The 27,008-nt window shown below is 39.6% G+C and overlaps 1 long non-coding RNA gene and 4 other non-coding genes across 5 annotated transcripts; all 5 read right to left on the reverse strand.

Moving 5' to 3' along the window:
• Window positions 1–3,917: 3,917 nt before the first annotated feature.
• Window positions 3,918–3,989, reverse strand: trnat-cgu. Its single transcript has one exon. It is a non-coding gene; the product is annotated as a tRNA-Thr (tRNA).
• A 9,451-nt stretch (window positions 3,990–13,440) lies between these two features.
• LOC117817999 lies at window positions 13,441–13,800 on the reverse strand. The gene is made up of 2 exons (XR_004632283.1): window positions 13,620–13,800; window positions 13,441–13,501 (listed from the first exon to the last, which is right to left on the reverse strand). It is a non-coding gene; the product is annotated as an uncharacterized LOC117817999 (long non-coding RNA).
• An 11,830-nt stretch (window positions 13,801–25,630) lies between these two features.
• trnat-cgu lies at window positions 25,631–25,702 on the reverse strand. Its single transcript has one exon. It is a non-coding gene; the product is annotated as a tRNA-Thr (tRNA).
• A 555-nt stretch (window positions 25,703–26,257) lies between these two features.
• On the reverse strand, window positions 26,258–26,329 carry trnat-cgu. The gene has a single exon. It is a non-coding gene; the product is annotated as a tRNA-Thr (tRNA).
• A 533-nt stretch (window positions 26,330–26,862) lies between these two features.
• trnat-cgu lies at window positions 26,863–26,934 on the reverse strand. Its single transcript has one exon. It is a non-coding gene; the product is annotated as a tRNA-Thr (tRNA).
• Between the last annotated feature and the right edge of the window lie 74 nt (window positions 26,935–27,008).

The raw sequence follows: 27,008 nt of genomic DNA on the forward strand, positions 1-27,008 counted from the left end.
AGGAAAATCAGCCTCTGGTGTTATCATGAAGTGACCTCTGTCTAGTCTCGATGTGTGTGTGTGTGTGTGTGTGTGTGTGTGTGTGTGTGTGTGTGTGTGTGTGTGTGTGTGTTTGTGTGCTGCATTATCCACTGTGTACTTTTGCTTCCTTTAAGGTGCCATGTGAGCTGATTGCTTAGACTAAAGCCTGATTTTTCTGCAACAAATTGAAGCCGTAGCCTACGAATTACGTCCGCGTAGCTCCCATACCTAAGTCTTGGCATTGACCGCAAGCCCTGTGATTGGCCCACTCTGAGTCATTGTATTTCCCGCATTTGCAGCACTACCAGGTCCCCAGCATGGGTTTTCAGAGGCCGACAAAGACAACATGGATAAGGAGAGGAGGAGGATATTCATTAATGCAGTAATTACCACGGAAAAAATGCTGTCTCATGACTCTAGCTGTCTGGTGGTCCTGCTCCGTGCTGCGTTCCAAAAACGCGACCAGTGGGTGTTGACGGATGAGGAACCGGACTGCAGCTGATCTGAGATGGACTGGACACAGATCTGGTGGAAGTTCCGAGTAAGAGTTCATTTTTGTGGCGTATCTATTACTGCCTAACAATGCCAAGTGTGTACATCAAGGTAAACATTGGCTGTTTTCGAAATGGCCTACTATACTAGCAGTACGTACTGATTTGGACAAAATTCAGTATGAAGTATGCAGTACGTGAACAAGAGCAAAATCTGCAGTATGCCAAAACTACCCAGATGTCGTACTGATGGAGAAAATTTCTCAGTATGCAGCGGACCAGTCTCCCTTGCATACTGTTTCCCACAATGCACAGCGCTATTGTTAACGTATTAAAGGGGCATTCAGTTTTTAGGTGCTGTGAAAATGATTAATCTCCGTACAAAACACTTCCTAACTTCAGAAATCATAAATGGATGCTAAAGAAGCAGTTTCTCTATCAGCTTGGCCGTTGTTTACATTGCTTTCCCAAACCGGAAATCCAGTGATGTCTGGCTCAGCATACTGCAGAACAGATCCAACAGAACAGTCATACTACATACTACCTTCAAATGCAGTATGCAGTACGTACTGCATACTGCATTTGAAGGTAGTATGTAGCAGGGAATCTCGAAAACAGCCAGAGTCTTTCATGCACTGTAGAGCTGTGCATGTTCACACACCTCTGACATATAGCCAGATTTCCTTCTTGTTGTTTCCACACAGGTGATTTAAACATGTCTGAATACTTAAAGCTGACTCTCAGGACACTTTTTTCCGTAGAAACTCTTCTGTTCCTCCTTTTTTAACAGGAATGCAGCACTAACCTGAATGACTGATTTCACTGAGTGGACAGAAAAGAAAGAGTGCCAAAGAATTAATATTTGACAAGTGTGCTTGTAACTGGAAATTCAGCCACTTTGAAACACAGTGCTAAAGATCTGAGCTGAGTTAATTCAAGCATCATGCTCTTATCTTGCTCCACAATTAACATCAAGGCCCTTAATCTCCCTGCTTCTCCACTGAAGCTGCTCAGTGGCAGAAAACAGACGGAAACTGCTTGCACTTGTCTTTATTTGGATTCCCATTAGCACTGCAGAGACAGCTGTTCCCTCTGGTATCTACATAAAAAGAAGCAGCGATCACATTTTATCCTGCTTTCTACGAAAAGTAGCTAACGTGACAAAAGACACATACTCACTGAGGAAACTCTTTATTTTACAGAAGAAACAGGGAGGAGCTCCTTTCTCTTTCCAACACAGCTGCTCCACCTTACAGGAAAAAATATATTTTCTTACTTGTGTTAGTCCAGACCACATTTACTTACCTTCTATCTGCTGAGATTTGGTTCTTAGCATTTTGCCCAAAATCTCAGCGATTAAGTTAATAAATGTCCTCCTTTTTCCTCCTGCAGGGGCACCCTGCTATTGAGTATACAGATGAATGACACAAACAAGCAGAAGATTGTTTTCCTAACCAATCCGACAAATTCCCAGAAGTTAACAGGCTGCCTTTACCACGGTGGCGTTTTTCTTGAACATCAGAATATTTTAATACAAGCTGCTGTTGAAAGCGTTTATTTCTGTCAGGGCGTGTTCTCAGGTATTGGACCAGGAATTGAGACACAGTAGAAGTTTTAAGTCTGCTTATTAAACAAAAAAACTGAGCTTGCTGGCATCATGAAAAAGAAAATCCAAAATGCTGGCTTGTAAAGCCATGTGAATGGCTGCACATGAAGGAGAAAAAACCCACAGCAGGTCAGGCACACAGAAAAAAATCATACCTAAGGGAAATCATCAAGCAAAAAACCTGACACTAATCATAGTCACTGGTGGCAAATGAATAATCCGGCACTGAAGTGGCAGCCGGACCAGGTATATGTAGAGGCACAGATTAGCAGTTTGCTGACAGGTGTGTAGCAGCACATACAGCAGCAGCAGTGAGCCACACCTACAACACACGCACAGGAAGGAGGCGGCAAAGGCAGAGAGGAGGGTTGAAACAACAAAACAAGGAGAATGAGAAAAAACACTGCCACAGTTCACATAGACTACAAATTTAGTATGTAGTACGTACTGCATACTGCATACTGTATACTGTGTTTGAAGGTTGTATGTAGTATGACTCTTCTGTTGGATCTGTTTTGCAGTATGCTGGGTCAGGCTAATCATGAAACTGCGTCTTTAGCATCACTTATGATTTAAAAAACTATAAAGTTGATGATATGGAATTTAATAATTTCCTTAAAGTCCTTAAAAAACTGAATGCCCGTCGGCATATACGGAAAAAAAAGAAGCAGAACAAGAGCTGTGCATTGTGGGAAACAGTTCTTCAAGGGAGGCTGACGCATAATGAGAAATTTTCCTGAATCAGTACGACATTCGTGTAGTTTTGGCATTCTGCAGGTTTTGCTCTTGTTCACATACTACTTACTGAGTTTTTGCCAAATCACTACGAACTGCTGGTATAGTACGCTGAGTTGCCAGCACAGTAATGGCAGCTATTCAGGATGGCACCACAAAGTGCTGACTGGATCTGTCTGTACTGATGAAGTAAGAGATTGTGTTACCAGCTGTAAAGGCATGGGTGGAGACTGATCCAATCATTTTGGATTTCAATGGTCAATGTCTTACCACTTGGCCACCATGTTGCTTGTTTGCAGCTGGTAAAGTAAATAGCAGGAGACTTTTTTCATTCTTGATAAGTCTGCCAACACCAGTTAAATCTTTTTATCAACAATGAGGGATAAGTGAGATTACTCTTACTTTGGTGATTTCTTGATTGTAATTAGCTAATTGGATGAGGTGTGAGTAATGCCCTTAATGCTTTCCATGTTTCAAAGCGTTAGCACCAAAGCGGGCAACAACAACACTTTATCTCACTCTTTTTGCTGAGCTATGAAGTGCCTTGGTAGTTGGTCCACATCACAGCTACGCCCCAGAAAAGTTTTTCCCAGCCGTCACCAGGTAAGTGGTCTACAGGGAAAAAGCCTTAATGTAAAAGTCAAGATGAAGTATCTTAAGTCATACATTGGGTTTGAACCCATGAACTTTGAGTTGCTAGATCAACACCTTGCCACTTGGTCACTACATCTCTCATGAAGCATATAGTTAGGTTAATCTCATTGGCCTTTTTTTTTGTGGTGAGAACAAAATTGGCTGGTACGCACGTGTCATGAATCCGACGGTGATTTTGTGTAAGCACTTATTTTATGCGCAGAGTAAGAACATTTCTAGGCATTTATTAGTGAATGAGGCCCAATGCCTTTCAAAACCTTTAGGGACTGTAGTGCTATAGTTTCAACAAGATGTTGTTTGATACTTTTGCTCTACTCTTCCACAATGATTTACTGATACTGGATTTACATTTTCTATTAAAGGGTCTGGACAATGTAAACTTGTTTAAAGAGTGATCACGATGCATTTAAAGGCATGGATGGGGATTGAACCCATGATCTTTGGTTTACGAGACCAACGCCTTACCACTTGGCCACCACGCCCTGATGATGACATCTGGTCCCAATTTTCTATTTTTTTTACTACATCTGGCATTGTCAGTGCTGTTTTCTGCTGGTAGTGACATGGCTCAAGGGCCAAAACTCAACCAAATTAAATGAACTGCAGACCAAAGTGGGACACCTGAGGGATATACCACGAAGCGAGCTCAACATATCCCAAATATCTTTTACTGATCTGGCTTCACTGAACTTAACAAAGGAGATCAGACTAATCCGTCACACAAAGCTGGTTATGAACATGAGATAATCTGGAGTTACCCTGAGTTCACATGAACTGGGCTGAGATGGCAACATATGACCAATCATAGACACGGACAGTCGGCTGTCAGCACATGGACATATTTTTCAATCTTAGAGCACTGATATTAGAAAAATATGAAGTTAAATACATAATCCAGATTAACATCAACACAGCTGTGTGTTTCTAAATCAAAGGCTTTAATGAATCGGAACATGTTATTATGCTTTTGGGTTTGAGTACATTTGTGTTTGAACATTTTCTGGATATTTTGTGGTCTTGAAAGCAGCAACATTGGACAACATTATCTTTTAAACCAAGTCCTCATTGTTGAGGCCAACCTGCAGACCATATGCACATGTTCTGGTCCTGTCCGAGACTTCATACATTTTGGTCCAGCATTTTTCAGTGCATATACTAAGATGTTTTAAATAGACATCACTCCCAATCCCTTGTGTACCTTATTTGGATATAGCCGGGAGATCCCTTTACTTAAAGGAAACGCTCATGTAGTAATAGCATTCACCTCCTTAATAGCCAGGCGTCTCATACTTCTTTCCTGAGAAGCACGACCACCTCTCAGCTTCACTAGATGGAATAGAGACACCATGCATTGTCTTAAACTTGAAAAATCAGCTTGAAAGTCTCTTTGCACAATTTTAGTAAGATTTGGACCCCCTTTTTAGAATATTATGACAGCTTATAAGTCCCACTGAATAGAGATGAATAATAGCAGAGTAGAAGGAGGGATGACACAAAATGTATTTAATTTTTTTTTATTTCAAATTTTTGTGTTTATTTATTATTTTCATTTACTTTTTAATAATGCTTTGTCTTGCTTCTCCTTTTGCTTACTTCTTCAATTATATGTTTAATGTTGAAAAAAATGATGACCTCATCACAACATATGTCTGGCATTTTTGCAATCTTAGATTGACTACAAGTGTTATAAACTGCAATTCATCGAGCATCTGCTTGAGGCTGGCTGCAGAAACACCGGAAACCACATACACACCAATTCAAATATGACGATCTTTGCAGCAAAAATAAACATATTTACAGCCTGGTTAGAAAAATGTCCATTGACAATGAAGATCTCCACAAATGTTTTGTTCTCCTGATATGTATGTCTTAAAAAAATAATCACGCTTTGTCTGTGCCCTTGCCAGCCAAAGTGATGACAAGAGACAGGTACCGGTCAATATTTTGAAACATCAGTAATCCTGAGGAGGATGAACAGAATGATAAAAAGAAGGGAACACAAGTGCGTGATAAACTGTTTAGGGTCAGGCCTCTTTATGATGAAATCATCAGTGCCTGCCAGGCGTATTATCATCCAAGTAGGGAGCTGGCAGTGGATGAGAGGATGGTGGCCACCAAAGCAAAAACGGGCATGACCCAATACATGAAGGACAAGCCCACAAAATGGGGTATAAAACTTTTTGTGTTGGTTGAGTCAAGCAGTGACTACACTGTCAGTTTCCAGATTTACACTGGCAAGACAGTCTCTGCAAGTGATCATGGGCTGTCTTATGGTAAGGTCATGAACCTCATTCAGCCATCCTATCTTGGCACTGGGTACCATATCTACATGGACAACTTCTACACCAGTCCCAAACTGTTCATGGACCTGTCCAGCATGAAGTTTGGAGCATGTGGCACCTACAGGGAGAACAGAAAGGGATGCCCCAGAGGGAGGGAAAATGCTCTCACAAAAAATGCAGAAGAGGATCAGTGAGATGGATTAGACAGGGCCCACTTGTCTCAGTAAAGTGGATGGACACGAGGGACGTTTCTGTGTGCTCCACCATCCATCCTGCATTTTTATGTGAGACAGTGCAGAAAAGGGAGAAGAGTGGAGATGGATGCTGGACTGTAAGAGACATTCCCTGTCCCACTCCAATTGTGGCCTACAACAAGCACATGGGTGGGGTTGACCTGTCAGACCAGCTCATTCAATACTACTCCACCCACAGAAAAACTGCTCACTGGTACAGGACTGTGTTGATGCATCTCCTGGACATTGCAACAAAAAACGCCTACATCTTACATCGTGAGATGAGCAGAGTCAAGCAGTTGCAGTCCATGGCACACAGAGACTTCCTGGTGGAGCTTATGTGTCAGCTTTGTCGCATTGACAAGGCAAGTGTTCTCAGAGCAGGAGAGCTGATCACTTGACTGTGCCCATTGCCACAGCCACAGATGCTGGCCAAAAAGCCAGCAAAGGCAGGTTGAGGTGCACACGCTGCATCCAGGTGGACAACAGGAGCTGTGACACACCCTGGAAATGTCAGGCCTGTAATGTGCCCCTCTGTCTTGTAGTGGACAGGATCTGTTTTTTGAAGTGGCACAAATAATTTGAGTGCACATTGTGACACCTGATGGATTTGTAAATAGTTGTAGAAAAAACGCCTGAGGAATTGCCTGCATTCAATGTCAATAGTTGTAAATAGATTTGTTGTTTACTAAATTTCTACATATTTCTTTGAAGTTTAAAAGTTATATTTGCATTCTATGTTTTAAAAAATTGTTCAGTAAACATGTTTCTGGTTTTCACAGTTAAAAATCTAACTTTTTTCTTTTTGGATTTATATTTTTTGTGTGATTTTAGGTCTAGTGTGTTAATACTTTATGTCAAAATGAAAAAATAACTGCATAGTCACGTGGGGTTGTGCTGAAAAAAATGACACCAAACAAGGCAAGGAAAACAGTTGCTAAGTGGAAATATAAAGGTAAAAATTAGTCAAAGACGGCCAACTATACTCTAGACCCCTAGGGTTAATGTAAAACTCAATAAAAACTGTTAAAAGATCATTATCTTCTAAACCATTATCTGGCTAAGAAGGCACCGTGTCTTTCAAATAATGCAATGGACCTATCATGCACGCTCAGTCAGATTTGAAGAGTCAGAAAACGACCAATTACGGAGCAGCAGAGGTCAAGCTGTTAAGAACTGTGGAGGCAGACTGCAGCTCAATATGTAAAACTATTTTTGCAACAATCAGTGGGCAGCTCAGTTTCAGAATGCATAAACACAATAGATATCCCAGGGTCAGCTGCAAGATTATGCACTGACCGCACTTCTTACACCTACAGAAGATTAACATTAACAAAGATAGGCATCATGTAGACCCTGTAATTGTGTTGACACAACATGGCCAATGAGTTGTTATAGTCTCAATGCTTTGACTGAAACATAGGAAACACCCTCTGATAGATCTGCTGACTGATTCATTCAGCTCTTTTTTCTCTCCGAACAAACTCTCGGAAGGAAGTTGAAGTTTACAGTAAGATGCTGCCAATAGGATGAAAGAGTGCTGAGTCATCGTAAAGATTAGCCAAAGGTTTGGGGGAGTAGCGGGCTGAAATTACAGATAGGTTAAGTCCAGATAGTACACCTTAAGCTGCACTTTAAAGAAGAGAGGCTGAAAGGTTAAACCACTGAGGAGTTTTTGGACAGAATGATTTAAGCAGAAGACAGGGTGGATGCCATGCCAGACCTTGAAAGAAAATATTACAGTTAAAAAAGAGGGCTGTATTTTAGGGAAAACTTCCTATAACTGTTGGTCTTGATAATAGATGATTGTGGCTTTGGGAGCTGATAAGCTGATATCCTGTATTCTCACAACTATCAAATGATGTATGTTTCCTTTCTGCAGACCTGGAAGTGAAAACAAAGGTGTAGCTTTGGTAATAGCAGTGGTTGTGGTGGATGTATCATTTGGGTACTCCTGCTGAGGCGAAAGACCCGTCTAACTCTTAAACCACACTCCACTTCACTCCATGCAGACAGCCGAGGCAGGTTGGAAACACAGTTATCTACTTCAGCGCCAAGTCTCGCCAAGTCTCTGTACCTGCTCAGTGCTGGCCGTGAATCTCATTGGGGACATATTTGAATATATAATAGGACTTAAATATGAAGCTTGTCTGAATTTCAATGACAGCCATTGTCCAATTTAAGGCCCTCTTTTATCATATCACTTCTGAAATCACATGTAGTTATCTCCACTACACATGATGGAGGTCTTAATTAGAAAATCAGATTTCTCATTTGATTCCCTTCACCGTTTAAGATGAGGTCTAAATTAGCTTAAATTAAAGTCCGTGTCGAATCCTCTGGTTTTACTGCCTGTTATTGTGCATTATATTTATATCCGTCACAGTATTTATGGCCGTTATTACGAACTTAAAACGCATGAAAGAACAATGAAAGCTTGTCAACACTGAAATGATAACGTCTGTCACTTTCCACAGCAGCTGAATTATGAATACCAGTTTAATGGATTAGATTTTCTATCCCCTTTAAACAGAAATAATGATTTGGCAAGGCCATTTCACACCACCGTCATGAATTTTTTAGGCATGCTTCTGCATCATATAGCACACAGAGTGGATGTTAATCTTTCTAATGTCTTTCAGACTGAAGCTCTGAGAGTTCAGACTGTTGTGTCTGCAGAGAGAGAGCTCACATGGCTCGCCCTTGGTTTGGGCTGAGCTGGTGACAGACAGCTTTGTTAGGATTTAGGTTGTGATGAGTCGAGTAAAATCTCAGCATATTTGTTTATCACGAAACACAAATGCAACTCAAATCCCTGTCTGCAGAGCTCTGAACTGTCATTCCCCTCCTGATGCTGTTGTTTCTCTGCAAACTAGTCCCAATGACTTACAGTGAAGGATGATCATCATTTCCTACTTTTAGACCTTCACTTAACTCACCTTTATGAGTTAAGCACTCTAAAAAATGACGCTATTAACTGAAATTGTGAGGCTCTAGATTTAGATCTATGCTTGCCAGTTTGAGTCACAGCCGTTCACCTTATTGTCTGTGGACTTGACTCACATGCATTTTAAAGAACTCCTCGTGATTTATAACCATTTACACCTGTTCTCATCTGAACTCATCACATACTCAGAGGCATAAAACTATAAATGCATTACCATCTGTTCTGTCCTCCATACATGTGCTGTATATATCTTGACAGACGGCTAAACTTTTTCCTGACATCAGGAGCCTGAAGACGTCTGTTTGACCACAGGTTTATTAATGCAGCAGAAAAGTGTGACACTATAAAACATGCAAAAGATCAATGCTTAACATGTTGACATGCACACAGTGTAAATACATACAATAAACATACATAAATTAAATCTGTCCTTAGCATGTTATTTAATACATTTTTAACCCTAAAAGACATGAATGCAATTTTGTTTTTTTGACTTGTAATCATCCATGTATTCACTTGTTTATTTATAGCTGTCTTTATGTACTTTTGTTAGCTTACAAACAGCATGGCAATTAACATAGCATTAAAGTTCAAAATACAAACATTTATCCAAAAATTATCATGTGCAAATAAAGATTGAGATTATGCAAATGATACATACACACGAAACGTGCATGCAGATGTCACTGGATTGTTTAGACAGTAGCATAACCATAGACATAATAAAGAGTAGCAGCTGCATTGACTGCTGGGGTGCAAGAAATACGGCTGCCATCTTGGTCCGGTCATCCTACCTGTAAACATAAACTAAAGCAGCAGAGACATCAAGATGCCAGAGCACTGTGCGGCGTATTCCTGTGCAAATCGGCGGACTATTGAGAACAGGGCCCGGGGAATTACTTTTCACAGGTATGATTGAACATTATTATTGGTTGTATTTTGTTAATAGAATATTATTGTACTGTATTTAATGTCCACCAGCAAAATCGTAGCCAGCTAACGTTAGCTAGGCTATGTTTACAGCTGGTGTTCACCTGCAAATATTGCTGGTATAACATTGGCCAGCAGATTTTACACAGGTGACACATGCTGTATTATTCACATGTAATTATTTTACTCCAACAAAAGGAAGATCCCTCTCATGTCTCAGACAAAAAAAACACAGACAACAGAACATCTAAGATATTTGAAGGAAGGAAATGGGAAGAAGTAGGAAGAAAATAAGCTTGACCTCCTTTTTAAAATGTTTTGTGTTGACTCTCTCAAATCTCCCATTTTCATTTTGAAGGTTTCCCAAAGACAAAGACACGAGGAAGAAGTGGGAAGTGGCTTTGAGGAGGGAAGGATTCGCTGCAAGTTAGTCAGCAGTGATTTGTAGTGATGGGCAAATGAAGCTACGCAAACCACTAGTTGTATTTCTTGACTCCTCAAGAGGGCGCTCTCTGTTCAACAAAGGATTGAAGCACACTGAATTGCCATTCAGTGAGCCTTTATTTTTAAACCAAGAGCTCCATCTAGAGGAGTCAAAAAATACAACTAGTGGTTCGCAAAGCTTCATTTGCCCATCACCACTAATATCACTCAGTCTACATACATGTACACAATACTAGCAGTACAGAACTACTGCGGTATGGGGTATCTGTATTTTTATCGTGTGTCCAGCTCACTTCAAATGAAAATAAGCTGTATTGATAGGTTAGCTTCTCTATGTTTATAAAGTAACACCAAGCAACATGAACAACTGAATGGGAAAATCATTTTTACTCTTCCTCTGCTACTTGATATTTCAATTTCCTTCACAACTTTTATCATGATTTACAGCTCAAAAACTCTCTTCATCTCAGGCTGGTGTCTTCGAATCCCCTCTTTTATGAATCTCTTCATTTTCAGCAAACTACAATCCTGGTGTTGCAAAGGTGATGTCACCAGATTTGACCACCTTAAAGTTATTCATTTATATTCTTAATACCTACCAAACTACCAAAAGAGTTACATTTACATATGAAGGTTCGTACGTACGTAGATGCATTTCCCTCCAGTCTGAAGGGGGTATGAGTCTGCCTGAAAAGTGTCTGGAATTCAGCCTCCCCTCTCTCCCTTTCTGTGTATCTCTGCGCGCGCACACACAGATATTTCTGCTTAGAGGTCTTTGATTGTAGGATGAGTGTCTGACTAATGCTTATGATGGCATCTTGAGGACTGACGTGTTAAGAAGATCTAATTTATGGTTAAGCTGTCCAGAGCGTCTTGAGGACTGTGACGAAGGACTGCAGCGATGAGAAGTGATTGAATGAGTCTAATGCTTCTCCATCCACAGATTTTAAATCAACTGTTCGCAGAAAATTTCTTCTGCAAATCATGTCTGCTAATCAACACTTAACAATGGTCAAACTTTACTTTGAAGCTGCCTCAGTTTGTTATTCTGCGACTGACTGAAATCAAAATGTATCTCACATTCATATTATGATTATTTCTTGAATATGGATAAATAGACTATATAGAGGTTTACATCACAAAGCACAGATGATTCGTTCTCTGCATACACACAGGGACACAAATAGGGTCAGACAAAAATGTACTTTATCCACCCTCAACCACAGACTGTCATTATTTTTTGTTTTCATCTGTCTGCACCCTCTTCTCTGCTCTGGCTTTTTGTGTTCACTAACATCTCATTATTTCTGTGCAGTAGGTCCGTCTCAAATAGGGAAGATGTAGAGATAGATAATACATGTCAGAGATTATGGCATCATGTGTCTTAAAGTAAGTGTAAAGTGGAGAAAATGTGACATCTGAGGTTGTCACACCACAGAAAAACATGATGTTAAGCACACAGCTAAATTTAATTGATTAAAAGATCAACAAGTATGTAATATTAAGTTTCAAAATCCTGCAAAATTATTGCTACTGTGCAGACTGAAATATGGACGTAAAAACGCGTCAACAAGCACATTGGCTGACAAAGTAGTTAGCTTACTAGCATTAGCTCAGCATACAATTGAAGTTCAGCTCGTGAATAAAGTACATTTTTGATAATAATAATATTATATTGTATTTGTTTTACACATCTTCACAGAAGAATCTATAACATTCACGCTAAGTTCTAGTTGTGTTCTTAAATAAAATGTAATTTTCAAGAAGTTTCTGGAACAACTATATATGATTGAACAACCGAACATTGATTACAGACGTACAGAGACGCCCACCTTCAGCTCAAGAGGATTCTCTTTTGCGGAGGCACGTATGGTGGCCGGCTTGGAGCCCTACCACTGCAGTTACTCTTTTAACAAACAAACTTTCAAAATTTGCAACATCATAACTTTGTTTAAAGATAACCTATGATCCAATAGGACCCTGACTTTTCCAAATCTTTGTATAATTTATTCTAACATTGTTTTATCATTCAAATTTCAAAACACAAAATAAATCTGAGTATAACTACCTTGAATGACCATAGCAGTCAAATTGACTGCATGCTTTTTACAAAGGGTGTCATATTTCATTTTTTGTTACATTTTCCCACTCTTTCTCCTGCTCTATTCTTTGTTTTGTTTTTATGCTCTGTGAAGCTAAAATCTAGCTTTAGCTTCACTCAAAACCCAAGAGAGGAAAAAATGACAACTAGAAGGAAAATGACAGCTATCCATAACTGTAGTGAGATTCAGAAACAGAGAAAATTGCTGCGACTTCCGCTAAAGTTTTCTTCTTTTGCTATTTAATGCAGCTAGCATTCTTCTTCTTCTGTTTGCCAATGCGGTTAGCAAACAGCTTTAAGACGCTCTATAACCACCGTCTGGCGGGAATACCGTATTACAACCAGGCACTGGTAAAAACAATGAAAAATTGTACTTTTAAAATGAGAAAGTATTCAAAATAACTTTTCGATTTTTACAAAGTGAACAAATATTCGAAAATCATTGCCCATCCCAAGTACAAACCTGTAAACCGTTTTGACTGTGTTGTTGTTTTTTGTGTGCATATTATTGTATTGTTCTGAATTGTTTATTGTGTGTTTTGAATAAAAAAAAGAGAGTAATTTGATTTTGTTTTTAGAGTTTTTTGTCTTATGTATGATCTTATGACTAATCACACTGCCTGCTCTTTAGATGGTCTTCATATAATTTTTATAGTGGTCAGGGACTGTAAATGTCCCTCTGGATCACTATAGACACCATTTCTGACACGTATAAACAGACATGAACATAAATGACAAAACTAACAATTCAGCCAAAACTCTGTCTGGGTTTTTTTCAAATAAATGGCTAGGATCTTTGATCTGTAATATCTAGAGGCTTTATTTCACTTTCCTCTGATAACCAGGACATAGAACAACCAATTAGAAAGCCAAATGTATTTGACCTTGTAGTTTTACATCTTTTTTTCAACATATATATTCTGTCCCCAATGTGTGTCTGTACACAAATCGACAGATTGCTTACAGATGAATAAAGAGAAAACTCAGAGGCTGAAGTAAAGTTCAATGTCCTTTACTGTTGTCATCAATTCTCGTGTAGATATTCATTGTTGTAAAACTGAAAGCACACAAAAAGAGCAAAAACAGAAACAAGTAAATACAAGTAACAGTTTTGGTGTACGAATATTACAATTCACTTCAGTGACAATATAAACTGACAATGCAAATTAACTTACAAGAGAAGCTTTCCAAGGCATATCAAAAGGAGGAAAGAAGGTGGCTGCAGCTGTCTGCTGTCCATGTGCTGTTAGCTTCAGCTTCTCCTGACCATAGACTGTATAAAATATGGAAGTAGTATCCGTTACGTCACCCATCTGTTTCTGATAGCTGTTTGGAAGCCAATCGACGGCGACAGCCATATTGGAAATGCGGAACTCAACCAGGCAGAGTGTGACGTAGTGTGAACATCCTAGCCAACAGCGATGTGTTCCCGACCGGGAGTCACGGCAGTCATGTCCTTATTTGAGCAAAAACTTGAAATCTTAATATCTTCTGAACCGTCACGTTAGAAAAAAATCACCCTCCGTACAGTGTGTGCCATTAGACAGATTATCTTCATAGGGCCAAGCCGTTTTTTGAACCAGGCTGTAAACATGTTTATTAATGCTGCAAAGATCGTCTTTTTCCCATTCATGTCTATGTGGTTTCCAGTGTTTCTGCAGCCAGCCTCAAGCAGATTCTCGATGTATTGCAGTTTATAACACTTCCGCATGGGCTTCCTCGTTTGAGACCTGAGGTTGCCGCTTGCTCCTGACAGACTCGATCATGTGATCAAGCTAAGTCACATGACTTAACTGGCCAATAAAAATAATGGAATGCATTACACAACAAAAAAGCAATACCTTTAACCAGTAGGAGGAAACTAAAATACAAATTCCTTGCAATACATTACAATATATCAAAAAATTGTAATTTTTATTTTATTTTTTCCAATGTATTTATGGTGTACAGCCTTTTCAGGTCTTTATCTTACATTATTTGGGAATAGATATTCTGAATCCCCCCCAAAACAGATGTATATTACATTGGTGTGCTTCATTTCTATGAGATTATACATGCCTTGTAACACAAAAAAAATCCAGACATTCAAAAGTAGAGAAAAATGCCTTAGACCTCAAAGAGTTAAAGAAATAATCCCTGCATGTGTGTGTGAGAGCTTGCCCTGTGCTTCTCATTTAGATGTTTAAACAGCTATTTTGACGTTTTATGAATTATAAAAGTACTGCAGAGGTATTTTATATAAATGTGAAGAAAATAACTATTTCTATATTGTTTTTTTGTTAAACAAATGTATTGGAATACAAATAAAAAAAAGGTATGCAGCTCCTGTCATGGAGAGAGACCATGCCACTGCCCGTGTGTGTGTGTGTGTGTGTGTGTTGTGTGTGTGTGTGTGTGTGTGAGTGTGACCTTGCCCTGTGCCCTCTCTTTAGAGAATAAATGCGAAGATCTAGACTTCTGTGAGTGACTTCCATCGTGCTAACAAGCATCCACCTAAGACTGCGACACATGTTGTTTTGCATTATATGATACTGTGTTAAGCTGTGTTGAATAAGTTGTGCTAAAATTGAAATGTTTTCTGAGTGTTTCCTACCTTTAGACTAGTCGTTAGTTGGGATTTAACTGTTTACATGAATAGGATATAAGGTAAGAACAAAATGTGTATATTTGTTATTCCATGTGGAGTTCAACACCGAAACAATGTTAATCATCCCCGATATGCTTTCTTCATTACCGCAATTTACAATGAGTGATGATTTATTGAAATACCATGCTGAAATGACTCTTGATGTTTAGTCTCTTGATAACATTTGTCAAAACATATAAACTGAGTTTTAAATATTTTTTCAAGTCAAAGCTTTATAATGCAATTACAATGAAAACTGAAATGAAATATTGTTTAAATGTTACAGTGATGAGGTAATTGTTTGGTTAGAAATATGTGTACACGTACATAAAAGATAGTTTTTCCATGAAAAAAGTTTACTATATTTTTAATGATTAATCGATAATTTATCGTTAACATTTCCTAAGATCAATCACCTAGTGTTAGGAAATCTATCATAGTCTACTGCATGATATCAAGGTAAAATGTTTGTATTACAAAATAGTGCGGCGTGATGTACCTCTTTCATGACCAGTTTTATTTTCTCATACTCTCCTTTAATATGACGGGAGACTGTGCGTGCACACGGCAGTATGTCTCACAGATATCCGAGAATTAGACACAATGTTTTAACACAGAATTCCGTGCCACTGTTACGAAACAGCTTGAAATGACATGCCCCGACCACAAATTCAAAACCAATGGAAAGTAAATGGGGGTTCCTTTTGGTGTCAGGCACACATATTCCCTGGTTCAACGATGTCACACGGTGGGCGGTGGATATTTATTTTTTTTATCTTTAAAAATGTATTTTAGAGCTAACTTTACAACCTTATTCTACCTTTTTTTAAATATTCATACATCTACTATTGTCCAGTATTTTTTTTTCAGTAAAAGATACATGCCCCAACCATGAAAATAAAACCAATGGAAAGTAGATGGGGTTCCTTTTTCGTGTCAGACATGCATTCCCCAGTTCAATGACGTCACACAGTGGGCAGTGTTTTTTTATTATTATTATAAATGTATTTTATAGCTAACTTTGAAAACCTTAGTCTGCCTTTTTTAATATTTATCTTTTATAGTACTACATAAATATTTCAGCAAAAAATATGTGCCACAACCACAAAATCGCAACCAATGAAAAGTGGATGGGGATCTGTTTTCCTGTCAGACACACAATCCAAGGTTCAACAATGTCACACACTGGGCGGTGGTATAAATATATTTTTTTATGATTCATTTAATTTAGTGCTAATTTTCAGAGCCTCAATCTAACTTTTTTGATATCCATATATTGTAGTACTATTTAAATACTTAAACCAAAATCGTTGTTTCATTGAATTTAAAGAACCTTAAATTATCGTTAGTTTTATTTTTTCATATTAATTTCCCTGGATCTATTGCACTTCCCTGCTATCAATTTAATAAGGAAACAACTAAAGGTATACACATTTAATTGAATCATGCATGGTTCAGTTATTATTTTGGCGTGAACAGATCCTTTAGGGATATCTTTAACATGGAGAAAAATATGTGATTGAATTTGAATTTATTATAGGATAACCTCTTGAAAAGCAGGATCTTATTTTCAAGGGGGTCTCAACAAAACAAAAAGCAAAATAAACACAAAACAAAAAAGCCAAATTCTTGCTGCAGTAACCTACAACCAAGTGGACAATAAAAAGAGCAAAGGAGAGCATACCAAACCTTACACAGCTTACAACATGAGTCCTCTGGCTCAGATGGAGGAGCTACGGAATCAGAAACAATGCATGTATCTCACTCGTGCAACTTCAAGCTGCTTTTTTTCCACAGTTGAGAGGCGACTTCGTGAGAGAATGTCAAGCAGACAAACTTTGGTTAGGGAAGCAGACTTGAACGGACGCAAAATGTCTCAAAAGCAGATCCTGCAGGGCTATGCAATCAACTCAATGATTTTTAAATTTCTTTGTGTTTTTGCAGAAGCTCCTCTGAGAGTCAGACCTCATCACTAACCACTGACAACAAGGAGGACTTATCTTGTGTGGCCTGTTTTCCATCCACCCTGTTCAGTTATTCTTCTTAGTGTTGGAGTATATATCTTCAGTCATTGTTGAACATGTTTTTAGTACCCTTAACAAGGAAGTAACACTTGTTTCATAAGTGTATTGTAACTGATAATATAATCAAATTGTTCTCTTATGTGTCTGTCACTTTGACTCACCTTACATGTCCTCCACACTCATTTTCAGACGGTTTGGTGTTTAAATATTTTACTAGCTGTTTGTCTCACACAAGCCTAGAAGTGACTTCTGTCAACTTCCCCAGGAGTCCAAGAAAAATGCACTCATGTTATTATGGTGTTTGTGTTTCTTTTGACAGCTTTAAATATAAATGAATGTCATTTTTAGGCCATTGTTTGTATTTAGAGACAAATACTTTGCTCTGACATAATTTAGCATATACTGTGTTTCTTAATCCGTACTGTATATCAAAAGCTCTCATGTTACATTGACTCAGAGGCAAGAATGCAAAGTTTAAAACCTTTTAATTAGAAAAAAGAATGTGTAACACACACAACTCTTGGCTACATTCGCCTTGGGGAGAAATTAGTGAGGAAGACCACTGGGTGGAATGGCTGGGGTAAAGCAGGAATTTGGAGGAAGATAGGAGGAGAAAGAAAGGAGGGGGAGGGGGGTGAGAGAGATGTGACAGAATTGAAAAGTGTGATGGCTCCCCTTTTTTGCAAAAAGAAACACAAAACTGTAAAAATAATTAAATAAAGGGTGCACATCAAACAAAGCATATAAATCTTGGACATTTTTTCCTGCCGAAAAAAAAAAAAAGCTGATTGAAAAACTAAATTCAGCACCACCCTACAGGATTTGATCTTTCAAACACAGCAGTCTCCTCCTGCACATAACATGTTAGTGGTTAGTTTTGTTATTGAATTTACTGGTTATCTCTTGGCTCGTGTTATTGAACAGCAATGTTTTGTTTGTTCTTTTATATGTGCAATAAATAAATAAAAAATGGTGCACAATGCTTCCACCAACGGATGAAACAAATGAAGCCATCACACTATTTTTTTTAGGATGAACAGACCTCCACTGGCTTCTCTGGGTGATTGCAGAGAAAACAATCTTCATCCTGGGAAACTGCTGGTGGAGATCTTGAAGGTCCTGCTTCATCACTGCAACGAGCTTGATTGTCTTCATGACCTCAAGGTCATTCCTGCCACAGTGGATCAGCAGGACATCTGGCACAGCTCTTCTTCGAAGGCACTGGAGAAAGAAGGGTAGAAAGTTCCTCCAAACCATGCCACCCCAGCCAAACCACCGGAGACGGGCATCCAGACCAAGGTTGGTCCCAGTGGGTCTCCCTTGCATGTTTTTCCCTACGGCGAATGTAGCTGTCCCCCAAGATGAAGACGTGTGGTTCTGTTGATTGTACAATAAAAAAAAAAAAAAACATGCAAACTTTTATTAAAAACGTGTGTAGTATTCATCAGTGTTATCTAACACTTTAAAATATTTTCCAAGGCCAATTTGTTTAAAAATACATGTAATTACACTACTTCATGAAGAAATCCCAATTCCCATTACATTAACATGCTAGAATGACTTTTAAACATACTTCTGGCCTCTGTGGTAGATGTCACCACGAAGAGAAAGTTCCTTCCTCTTCTTCTTTCTCTCTATTTATTCTAAAGTACAAAAGCTGATCTGCAGTGCAAAATATATGTATATATATGTGATATTCATGAGGGGATCTTTAACTGTGTGCTCTGCTTTGAAAACTGCACCATGTGCAGAGGTGTGATGGGGAAGTTATTTTTTCTTGTTTTGCCATCTGTGTTATTTCATTTATTGAACCTGTAAAAGACGCTTTCACCAACACACCACATGGTGCATATGGCAGAGTGTAACTGCACGAGTGAGTCTGTGCTGTTATTATTTAAGTGTCTGACTCTTTCTGACTTTATACTCGTGTGAAGTTGTGAGGAAGAAAAGGAAAGCTGAACCTTGTGTGAGGTGGTGGTAAACATTTTTTTACTTCTTCATATCAGCCTCATCTGAGTGAAAAAGAAGGCACATTTTAAATAAAACAGCCAAAATATCAAATGCTGTGTTTTGGCTGAATAGTTTAAAAAGTGCCGTATGGACAGAAGAGATAAAATGAAAGGTTGGGGAAAGCATTTGATTAATTCATAGTTTTTCCAAACAATGTTATTGCTGAACTTTCCTCTGCTTTGACTCTAGAAATTAATTTTTTAAATCCTTTTTGGCACCCTCTGATACAGCTCCTTTATTCAGGAAAGGTTAAAGCTCTTCTGTAATAAAGCATTGGTGAGTGAGATAAGAGTACAGAGCAGCACATGTTTGTTCTGGTGTACTCATGATTCCTTTAAGTTGCCATAATGAATTTTGTGTAATTGTAGTACAGCAGAGCGACTTTGGCCTTGTTTATATAACATGGGGTTCAGATAACTAAGAGGTGTGAATAGCTACTGTTGTGGAATTTCCCTAGTCTTATATATATGTATGCAAGAATGTTTAACTCTTGAATTTTTCCAGTCTAAAGGCTGATTTATACTTCTGCGTCGAATCGACGGCGTAACCTACGCCATAGGTCCGCGTAGCTCCCGTACGCAGAGGCCTACGCACGTAGCTGACGTGCACCTCCTCCAAAATGTAACTACGCGTAGAGCCGACGCGGACCGCAAGCTCTGTGATTGGTCCGCTCGACGGCTTTGTCTTTCCCGCATTCACAGCACTTCCGGGGTCCCGGACATCGGCCACACATCGGCCGTGTATTTCATCTCCTCCTCTCTATTCTTCATGTAATCATGTCTGTATGATAAACAGCAACATGTATCAGCTGTAGATTAACATAACACGCTCTGAATCGATGTGGAAAAGTAAACAGAGATCGTAGCGGGACCGGAAGCAGGCGACCGGCTATCAGAGAGACCGCACTGCCCTCAGGCGTTTCGGCGGAGAATTGCTGCGCGACACAGACACACCGACGCACAAGTATGATGGGCTCATGTCCGCGTCAGCCCCTGCTGCGTAGGGCGACGCAGAAGTATAAATCAGCCTTTAGTGTCAGGGGCAGAGTAACTTCCTTCCTATGTCAGCTGTGGTAAGGGGGGTTGGGGGTAGACGAGACAGGGTCAGTGTAGTAATCAAGGTCTTTCCCCCTGTTCCTGTCTTTATCTGTGTGTTGTGACCAACGTACTGTCTCCAGACTAGAGCACCGCTCTTCTCCCCAATTGTTTTGTTTCCTATTGTCCAAATTTGTATTGTCGTCTTTGGGAGAATAAAGGTACAAGCCTAAGGATTTGTCTGGCAGAACTGACTTGGCATTGCACTGCACTCCCCTGCCTGTGTACTGTCATGTTATTTCTCCTTGGCCAAGTTCTACATAAACTATCTCAACGTAAGCCGTCAGAGTCTCCTGAGTCTTCTGTGTCCAGTGTCCAGTTTATTTATGAATTCCATCACAGCTACCTATTAGTTATCTAAGCACCCACAAACAATGGGTGATGTCACTGAGACTACGTTCATGTTTTGTACAGTTTTTGGCACAAACAGAAATGAGCAAATCAGACATTAAATGTTGTATGCTCCAGGCTGTACACATGTTAAATCCTTCTTCTGAACTACAAAGCTCTCAATGATCTGACAATATCCTAAAGAGCTTACAGTGCCATATTACCCCTCTAGAACACTATGCTCCCAGCATGCAGGCCAGCTCATCGTACATAAAGTCTCAAAAAAAAGTATGGGAGGTCGAGCCTTCAGTTATCAGGCCCCCCTCCTCTGCAATCATCCACCAGTCAGGGTTCGGGAGGGAGACACCCTCTCTACTTTTAAGAGTAGGCTTAAAACGTTAATTTTTGATAAGCTTATAGTTAGAGCATGGACCTTTCTGGAGTCCCTGAGCTCCCTTGTCTCGTAGGTTCCTCTGTATCGCTGCCGTAGTCAGCCTGCTGCTACAGACGTGCCAAACTCCAGCGGCAACAACTACAACTATCTGTCTCACTTATCATCTCTCTCTCTTTCTCTGCATCTCTCTCTATCCCTCTTTCTAACTCCATCTTGGTCCAGCTAGATGTGTGTCTAACATGAGTCTGGTTCTTCTTGAAGTGTCTGCCTGTTAAAGGAAGTTTGTCCTTGCTACTGTAACTTGCTAAATGCTGCAAAATGCTCTGCTCATGGTGGATTAAGATGAGATCAGACTGAGTCCTATATGTAAGATGGGACTGGATCTCCTGTCTTGATGTTGGGTCTTTGTTAATAATATAACATAGATTACAGTGAAGACCTGCTCTGTTTGTAAAAGCTTATTGAGATAACGTTTGTTGTGATTTTTTGTACTTCCAATTTAGCTTAATTTTTCAACTCTTCAGGGTTCTGTTAAAAACATATTCAACATCTCAATAATCATCCTCCAAAGGTCTTCAGGTAAGAGGTATTCATAGGAAAAGCCCTCATGTTGTGAATGGTGAATTTCCTGTGTCTGTCAGAGTTTGGTATTTTTGAGGAGAGGGCTGTTTCTGGTTGTTTAAAAATATGTCTTCCTCCCAAACAAAGGGCCTTTTCTGTGGGGATCCTTCCTTAAAGTTTCGACAGAAACTCAATCAAATGATCTGAGTCTGTCAGTGGTAAAGACAAGAACTGATCCAGTGTATTTGTCATCAGGGATTATGTTGCACTTTTTGAAGCCATTAGTCATTTAAACCCAATATTTATGAAAAATGGGAACCATTTCCAAAATTAACAAAATTAGAACAAGTCAGATACATTAATTCTGCCCCTTTTTGGTGTAACAAGGCTTTGGAAATAACACCCCCCTGCTGTTCACCGCTGCTTGAGTAATGACTTGATAATAATTGTAAACGACTGAAACACAAGCTGATAAATTTCATTCTGACAGGAGATACAAAATGCTCCAATCGAAAAGAAACTTCATGATTTGAAGGTTTATTTCATGATGATTCAGCTTTCTGACAGCCTGATAGTTTGTTTGAGATCCATCACTTTAATGAGGAATCATCATTTAGATACATGCCAGTACAAATCTCTCCTATTAGGCTGTGATCAAAGCAACATCAGCCTGTAAAGTAATAAGTCTGTTTCTGAAGGGAAACAAAAATACAGGAGAAAGAAAATGAGAGCATCACACCAGTTAGAAGAAATGCATAAACAAAATGGCCCCAAACAGCAGTCTTATTAAAGAGAAGCCTTACATGATGGGTTTTTATACTATCCCCTGCTCGTATCACTCACTATAATTTCACCGCTCTCTCGGCCCACACACACTGCAGTTCAGCTGTGAGGCTTGGGACACATAAACCACAATTAAAGCCATTCCTGTGACACTGTGCTACACCTCCAGGATTTAATGTACATTTTATATCATTACTGGGACTCCAAACATCTTCATTTTGCAAGGCTGTTTGAAAATGTGCCAGTCAATTAAAAAGCCGTGCTCTGGTAAATTGTGATGACTTATGGAGCATGCAGTGGCAGAGACAGTATGCAGAAAAAAACACAGCAACAGAAACACACGCTACACACTTTTGACCACTTGTTGTTTTGTTTCTCTTCACCTGCAACATAGTGGGGAACAAATTCTGAGAAGAAAATTTGGCTTCTAGATTATGTTTCTTAACAAAACCTGCTTGGTTCTGTGTATGCAAAGTTTTTACTGTGGACTCCACTTGGACAGAATCACAATGACTGTAATCCTTAACCCTAAAGACCTCCAACAAAGAAGAACACAAATGTTTTCAAAATTAGAGCTCCTGAACACTCCATTCTTTATGGCAACAGTCTGCTATCAGGAAATAACAGACTGTGACGAGATCTGTGCTGAGACTGCGATGGCATTGGCGGAAGTGACAGGAAGAACTTCTGACATCTATATCAAGAACTTGGGTTTTCATGTGTACCCCCATAATACATTGTCTTTCATCTGCAGCCTGCTATGATGGATTCAATATAAAATCAATATATGAACGGAACATATAGGACTAAAGCACAGCGTGATATTTAGATTTCCTGGAACAAACATGTAATAAAGTTTAAACTTTTGTTTTATGTGCTTGGTTGTGCTCATGTGGAAATGAGGAGCATGTTCAGTGGATGATGTCAGCCTCTTAAAGTGAGCAGGTTCATGTGTCAGCCTGAGTGAATCCTCAGGGTATGTCGGTATGACAGGTTCTCTAAAATAAGCAGGTTAAAATGGCTCAGAGAGCTGTTTACTTTCTTGACTGCAGGTCATCAGGTCGGCTCCCATGTGTGCTTTTCCTGCTGTACACACACCTCTGATGTCACACAGCAACATACAGATGAACGGGGATCAGAGGTGGAGCTGCTATTAAAGCACCACAGGAGCTTCGACTGTGCTATTACATAAAAAAAGCTGTGTGAAATAAAGCTACAGTGGAGAAGAATGAAAAATGATTGTAGACTCCAGCTTGTTGACCTTTGCAGAGAACAAAGAACCTCTTGTATTACACTGACTGAAACAGACTTTAGTCACTGAAAAAAGTTCTACGTGTAAGACAATATTTCATATTTTCACCCCGTCATCTTGACGTTAACACCTCTTTCCTTTGGTACTGCTGTGTGCTGCTATCCACACCAGGGTTGGTCCTAAGACAACACACCCCTTCCTGGGTAGTGAGCTGAATGCAGTGGATGATGTGATCTCAATAGTGAGCATTATAAGTACATTTACCATCTCCAGAGGGACGACGTGATTGCTGTTGAACAACATGCAGCGCGTTGCCGACCTGATATATATAATAAAAAATGGCATGAATTAGAAAATGATAATTACTATTACACTGAGCATATTTTCACAAATAAAGATTTTTTTATTTTTTTTTACACAAAACTGAAATGTTACATTTTTTCACACATCTTACCTATTTGTCTCAAACATACAACTGTAAGTTACTAACCATGGACCTTTCTGGAGTCCCTGAGCTCCCTTGTCTCGTGGGTTCCTCTAGATCTCTGTTGTGGACATGCCAGACTCAGGTTGCAACAACTACTACCACTACCACTACCACTATCATCTCTCTCTCTCTCTCTCTCTCTCTCTCTCTCTCTCTCTCTCTCTCTCTCTCTCTCTCTCTCTCTCTCTCTCTCTCGCTCGCTTATTCTCCTCTTTCCTTCTTTCCAACCCCATCTCAGTCTCAGCAGACGTGTGTCTATCATGAGTTTGGTCCTGCTGGAGGTTTCTGCCTGTTAAAGGAAGTTTGTCCTTGCCCCTGTAACTTGCTAAATGCTGCAATTGCTCTGCTCATGGTGGATTAAGATGAGATCAGACTGAGTCCTGTCTGTACTATCACAGAGTACGGTCTAGACCTGTTTTGTTTATATAAGTATCTAGAGATAACGTTTGTTGTGATTTGGTATTATTGATATTTTAATAGAAACAAAGCTGAATAAGAAATGCTCTTCAGTCTGGACAAACATTGAAGATATCAGTTATGAGCAGTCTTTTGAATAAAAACCATGTCAGTTCATTATGTAGCCCTGAAAATGGCTGAGTGTTGTTATTAAGTGTTGTTCCTCAAACTTTGACACATAAAATCACTAAGTATGTACCAGATTTTAACAACTGTCACCAGTTTTTATTTGGCTCCACCATCTGCTCACCCAACATCACTTTCAAGGTCTCAGCAGAGGTTGTTTGTAAAAGATAAGAAGCATACACACTCTTGCTCCATCTTACGCTGAGTAACCACTCATTAACACACACACAAACAGAAACCAGACAAACACACTCACCTTGACGCACACCTCAAACATAGCTCTTAGTGACCCTCACTTACTGTCTCTCTCAAATACACACACACACACACACACACACACACACACACACACACACACACACACACACACACACACTCCTGTGTTCCCTAAACCTCTGTGGAGTATGTAACTGTTATCAGGCAGCAGTGACCCACTGCCTCCCTCTTCGTCGGGGTCTCAACAGGGGTTAATTACCTAATAACTGAACATGTCTGAGCATCACCTTGTTTCTGCTGAGACACACTGATTTCCTCTAATACCCCAGAAAAAAAGAGATTTCCCCAGGCAGAGGAACACACTGCAGAGAGTGTGTGTTTGTGCGTATGTGTAGAAAATGGCACAAGAAAATCGTTTTAAAGTGGAGGGTTTGAAAAGAGGCACACTTTGCCAGTCAGACACATGCACAGGTGTGTAGAGCACCACATATACCATGTGTTACTGATTCTGCAAAAATCTTGATGGAGAGTGTCACCCCATGTTTACTCACTTGCTGTTGTTCCTTTGATAAATATATTGCACTAAAAGCAATAAAAACTATCAGAGAATCATTGTAAAAGAGCAATTTAAGCAAAGAGGAGCAAGGCTTTCAGGATTTGCCCCAGACTAGACTCTTTGCTGATTGACTACTTTCAGAAGAAGCATTTATGTAAGTTCTGATTAATCAGCATCTACTGTTCAGCTACTTTATGCAAATGGGCACTGAGATTGACAAACTAACAAAGCTTTGCGCACTGTGATCAGTATCTTCTACTGATTGAAATCAAGGCATGGATGGGGGTTGAACCCATGATCTTTGGTTTACGAGACCAACGCCTTACCACTTGGCCACCACGCCTTGAATGTAAAATATTTTCTGTTTTTTTTTATCTGCGAAGATGCCTTTTGCTTCCAGAGAGTAGAGTCATATGATGATTGCTGATCACTGCAACATCAATTTACTATACTACTTATCCCATTCGGGTTCACGGGGGCTGGAGCCTATCCAAGCTATCATTGGGGCTAACACCTGGTGTGTTTCAACCAAGTGGTTCAGTTTTGGTTCAGCATAGTTTGGTAAACCCTGATCTTGTTTGCCTTTCCACATGGAACTGTATCCTTCAGGGCTTCACACAGAACAGAAAAGCGTTCAGTTGGTTGTGCACATTTTACACACCAAAGGTCTTGAGAAAAGAAGGTGACTTTTTTCCATGAGCAGCACAGCACACATGAAAATGATACCTTGAATCTGTATTGGCTCTATACAAGTTATAGTTATGTCAGATGGATGAGAGTATTGAAGTAGAATAGTTTTCAAAGCAAAACCACAACCCACTGTCATTCTCCACTTATTTTATGCTTGGCGAGTTGAAAGCGTCGCCCATTGGGCCATGACAACTCCAGAGTAGGATTTAGGCATGGATGGGGGTCGAACCCATGATCTTTGGTTTACGAGACCAACGCCTTACCACTTGGCCACCACGCCTCAGGAAATGTACTTTCAGGTATTTTAATAATCTTGACTGTATCTGAAGATTATTTAGAAATGTTTAGTAGTGCAGACATTAATCTGAGAAGATTGATTCCAGAGGGTAGGGTCTTATGATGACAGCTGACCACTGCAACATCAATTTACTATACTACTTATCCCATTGAGGGTCACGGGGGCTGGAACCTATCCCAGCTATTATTGGGCGGGAGGAAGGTTACACCTGGGACAGATTGCCATCCTATCAAAGGGCTAACATCAAGTGGTTCAGTTTTGGTTTAGTATGAGTAGGTACAGTAAACCCTGATCTTGTTTGCGTTTCCACATGGAACTGTATCCTTCAGAGCTTCACACAGAAAAGTGTTCAGTTGGCTGCACATGTCTTACATGCCAAAGGTTTCGAGAAAAGAAGGTGATTTTTTCCATGAGCAGCACAACACACATGAAATTGATATCTTGAAGTCTATATTGGCTCTATGTCAGCTATAGTTATATCAAAAGGATGAGAGTGTTGAATGAGAATGGTTTCAAGGCATGGATGGGGGTTGAACCCATGATCTTTGGTTTACGAGACCAACGCCTTACCACTTGGCCACCACGCCTCAGAGACATGTATTTAGGTATTTTTCGAAGCTCCACTGGAGGTGATTTTTTTTGCATGAGCAGCACAACACAT

This window comes from Notolabrus celidotus, chromosome 8 (assembly GCF_009762535.1).
Source record: "Notolabrus celidotus isolate fNotCel1 chromosome 8, fNotCel1.pri, whole genome shotgun sequence".
In the NCBI taxonomy this organism is placed as follows: domain Eukaryota; kingdom Metazoa; phylum Chordata; class Actinopteri; order Labriformes; family Labridae; genus Notolabrus; species Notolabrus celidotus.